The sequence below is a fragment of the Condylura cristata genome, unplaced genomic scaffold, assembly GCF_000260355.1.
Source record: "Condylura cristata isolate star-nosed mole 26May11 unplaced genomic scaffold, ConCri1.0 scaffold00029, whole genome shotgun sequence".
Classification (NCBI taxonomy): domain Eukaryota; kingdom Metazoa; phylum Chordata; class Mammalia; order Eulipotyphla; family Talpidae; genus Condylura; species Condylura cristata.
Window position 1 is genome coordinate 25,559,102 of NW_004567130.1, and position 4,512 is coordinate 25,563,613.

At 60.5% G+C, this 4,512-nt stretch overlaps 1 protein-coding gene across 1 annotated transcript in view; it reads right to left on the bottom strand.

Moving 5' to 3' along the window:
- The window catches only part of HVCN1 (hydrogen voltage gated channel 1), a 23,758-nt gene extending 21,687 nt beyond the window's left edge, over positions 1 to 2,071 (bottom strand). Inside the window, exon 1 of the mRNA XM_012731024.1 lies at positions 2,003 to 2,071. The gene's annotated coding sequence lies outside the window, so the exon portion shown is untranslated. The remainder of the gene's footprint in view (positions 1 to 2,002) is intronic.
- Between the last annotated feature and the right edge of the window lie 2,441 nt (positions 2,072 to 4,512).

Sequence of the window (4,512 nt, forward strand, 5' to 3'; positions counted from 1 at the left end):
TGCCCGCTGCTCCCCTCAGCAGTGTGCTTCACTGATCTGCCTGTTCTGCTCCCCACTCTGTCTCTGGTGAAGCCTCTCACCCTCTGCACCCCTGGCCTGTACCCCAGTTCTTAAAAAAAAAAAAAGAAGAACCAAGGACCACCCTCTTCCTGGAGGCTGGGGCGAGGGGAGACCCCGGCTTTCTGCCTCCCAGAGGCAGCCTGCTTTTCTTGGCTCCTGACCGAGGCCATGCCGGGGACATGCTCACAGGTGCTGGGGACGAAGGGGTGCCCTTGGGGCGCAGCACTCCGCCCACCGTTCTTCTAGGTCTGTTCCTCCCAATCCTCCTCCCACCTCCTGCTGCGTAACAGGTTTCTTCAAAAACATCACAACGGCTCCATCCCGCTCCTAAGGCCTGTGCTGGGCCATCTTAAATGTCAGCCCGTGCTTTACTAAAATCTTCCCTAGACAGCCAGCTTGACAGTGGGGAGCATGTATTCCTATTCTTTCTGGCCCCTCTAGAGAGGGAACTGGAAGCAGACACCCCCTCACCTAACTGCCAACTCCAGGCTGGCACCTCCTTTCTGCTGGTTGAAACGGGGGCTTCTCCTGTGGTTAGAGCTCAGCAGAGCTGGCTCGGGTCTCCGCAGACCCTCTAAGGCGAGGTGCTAGCGCTGCCTTGGCTGGGCGCAGGCCGCCCGGGTAGGAGGTCACGTTTTGTGCCACTGCGCCACGCTGCAGCTGCCTTCCTCGTGCCCTGGGGACTGGGGCCGTGGCAGGGACCCACCTCTGTACTTCCAGGACTCAGGAGCCTTGGGGAGCAGGCTGGCCGCCCAGGGAACTGAGTCACTGATGTGCTCAGTGGCGCCACTTGCACTGAATTCCCTTTGGTACTCGGCAGCAGCCAGGGAGAAACCTCTCTGGCACAGGGAGGTCCCCAGGGCGCACAGGAGCGCCTCACATTCCTCTGGCATCAGGTAAGGAGTACTGTGTCTGTGACGAGGGAGCCACTGTCCTCTCTGTTCCACATTGTACTGAAGAGCCCAGATAACACAGTAACCCAGGAAAAAGGATGAGAGTACGGAATCTTTGAAGTCAAAGAGAAAAACTAGCATCTGTAATGAGTGTGGCCGTTCTAGAAAATCCAAGAAACCCCACATTGGACACCGGGAGGTGACAGGCCCTCTCCGGAGCTGAGGTTCACAGAAAGCATCGAAGAGGCCCCAAAATGGCGGGAGGGAGGGGGAGCAAATTATTATCTTAAAATGCAGTTGAATTATTTAAAAATTGAGATCATTTCCATTAGCCGCTAACTGAAATTTAGCATTCCTTTCGGTTATGCGCCGAGAAACAAACCCCAGTTTACCCACAACTTTGTCGGCGATCAAAATCACAGCTGTTTTCAAGTCACCGTGGAGTCCTGGCGGTCAGTTCAGCTCACAGCTTACGTCCACCGCTGCGTCAGACCACAACAGTGCTAGACCAGCTGCTGGTTCTACAAGGTTAACATCCTAGGTCACGTGATCTCAATTTTAAAAATAATTCAACTGCATTTTAAGATAATTTGTGTCCTCGTTAAGGCGACACATCCTATTTGTACGCATTTAGAACATTACTGAGGCCAGGACCCATGTTGCCAAGAACATCAGGCACTTCTGTCTAGAGGAAGCGCTTGCTGGTTGGGGCGGTGCCTGCCCAGTTGTCTGGCTCAAGGGAGCCCCAAGCTGCAAGCCCCCCTCCCTGGCAGGCAGGTGTTAATCAAGTCCCAGGGGGGCATCCTGGGAGCCCCCCCCATGGAAGGGGGCAAGCGGGTCTGCTTGGGCCCCAGGCCAGCTGGCAGTGGTCAGAGCAGTGGCCAGTCCTGGCTTTACCCAGTGGGGAGAGAGGGGGCTGGTTCCCAAGAGCAGTGTTTCGGCCACTTCCCCTTCCCCACACGAAAGCTAGATATGGCTCTGGGAGAGCCAGACGCAGAAGCCCTAGCCAGGCCACGGGCCCTGGGCTCCCTCTACCCAGAGGGCCTCACCCAGCAGAGACGACGCAGGCAGCGGTGATGGCGTGCCAGGGTCTGCGTGGGGCTGGTGGCTCACGTGGTGAGCAGCTGTGTGAGGAGGTCGCCGCGAACTCTCCCTGCTCTGTTGCTCGGCTCCAGCTTCTGCTGCATGGGAGTTCCAGAGAATCTGGAGAGGACGCAGGAGGTGGGGGGACCCTGCTAGCTGCGCGAGCTCGCTCTAACGCAGCCCTCTGAGTGCGGCGTGTGCCAGGCGCTGCGAATGCAGAGTGAGACAGATGGGACCTGCGTCCTCTCGCTGAACTCACGGTTGCAGGGCACAGTCTGTTGCTGGGAGACAACTGTCAGGGTAATGGCAGAGAGTACTAGTGGCGGGTAGGGAGAAAGTGCCCAGGGAAGCATCTGCGAGCCGACCGCTCACCTGCTCTTCGCCTCTGCAGGTGCGCCTGCCCCAGGCCTTTCTTGTCAGTGGGATCAGGCCGGGCTGCGTGTTCCCGGGTGATGAGTGTCCCTCACAGGGGCCATGCATTCCTCTCCATGCAAGGGCCACCTCTTGTTCCTCCTTCCATCCACTGATAAAGTTTGACTGCGCAGATGTGACTGGCGGGTGGGTGAAGACAAGCTGGGGGTGAGGGCAGAGCCGATGAGGTTTGGTGTGTTGGGGGCAAGGGAGAGAGCAGGTGCGGGTGCCGGCCCCACTTGGGAAGAGCAGACGGAGCTGACCAGCCTGGGGAGGCAGAGGTGGGGGCGCCAGGCACACCTGCCCTCAGACATGGGGGGCGGGAGGGAGCTGTTGACGGTGCTGGCTTGGACTGTCCAGTGAGGGGTCAGCTGGGCGGTAGGGCCTGGCCTGAATGTGGTGGGGAGGTTTAGGGAGCCCTGTTTTCACATAAGGACTAGTATTTTACTCTGCACCCCTCTTGCTAAGTGAACGGAGCAAGGGCAGCCTCTTCTGCCATGCTCCACCCTCTGGTCCTGAAGGGGTCAGTAGCCGAAGTGAGAGGAGACCCGCGAGCACCCCTGGGTTTGTGAAGTGACTTTTGGGAAGACACGAGACAGGGTTAGTTTTCAGTCCCCCCTTCTCCCTCCTCCCACCTTTGTGCCCCGGGGGGCACGAAGGGCTGCAAGCTGAGCTCCTCAACGGCCAGAGAATTCACCCGCTTATGCCACGAACCCCCACTAAGAGCCCTGACTGAGAGCGTTCAGAGAAGCTCCTGGTGCTGGCAGCGTGGGGCGTCTGGAGACGACGTGGGAACCCTGCAGGCCACCCACACACCCGGACTTGCTCCCGTCCACCTCGCTGTCCCGAGCTGTGTCTTTCCGGTAAGCCTGGCTGTTGGGAGGCAGCTTCCCTGCGGTCTGCGAGCCCCAGAGGCCTGGGGAGGGGCCAGGGGTCCCTGACATGCAGCTTTGGGGACAGGCCTGCAAGGTCCTTCGCCCGTGTCAGCTGGTGTCAGAATTGGATAATGTGGAAAAACCGCATATTTGTCAAAACATACGTGCTGGGAAAAGAGAAAAACAGGGAGTTATTTGGGGGCACAGCTGGTATTAAAGACCAAGGAGCCAGCTGAGACCCCTCCCGCAGGGCAGACAAGTGGCCCAGAGGAGCTGAGGGAGGAGCAGGTCAGGAGAGGCTGCGCAGGAGACAGGAACCGGCAGGTGGGAGGGGAGACCGAGGCCTGGGGGTCCTGGGTACAGGAGCCGATGCTGGGCTGGGGGGCGCAGATGGCAAGGGGGAGAAGGCCCAGAGCCGCCCTGAAGGAAGAGAAGAGAGAAACAGGACAGTAACTAGACGGGCGGACTGAAGTCCGGGCCTAGCCCGCCCTGGGGACGTCAGGGCCTGGCCCGGCCTGGGGAGACGGCTGGGGGGCTGCAGGCTGTGCCCCACCCTCAGGCCCCGCGGCTCCCGCCGCTGCCGGGTCTCTGGAGCTTCCCTTTCTGTACAGTGGGTGAGCCGGACGGCTGGGAAGAGGGCAGAAGGGCTTTCTGACTCCATGAAAAGGGCTAGCAGCTTGGCCTGTTCCACCTGCTGGCCGCTCTGGAAACTCCTCCTGACCACTGGAGAAGGTTCCACAAGTCGGTCGCGTGATGGGCCAGTAACAGACTCCCCCACTTCTCTCCGCCCTGGAGATCAGGCTGAACCAATCTCCCTCCCCGCCCCACCCCTGCCCTGCCATTGCCTGTATCGGGAAGGGCTTGGGGCCCAGTGCTCTGGGCAGGAGGCCAGCGGCCCTTGAAGGGGCCCGTGGGCAGTGCCCCTTCCCTGCAGTGCCCCGGGGGAGCTGGCCTCGCTCCTTCCTCTCAAGGCCGGGATGCCAGGCCAGGCCAGGACCAGGACCAACAGCTGCCCTGCGCCAGGACCGAGAAGGGCAGAGCCCGGTGGGCGGCCCTGGGCGGCCTCCTGACAAACTGGCCCCGCAGCCCTGTGCTCGCCTCTGCTTTCCCAGGCGACCCAGGCCCCTGTGGCCAGGGTTAGTGCTTCTGCCGCCGTCGCCAACATCAGTGGTCGGGGTTTGCAGCAACTA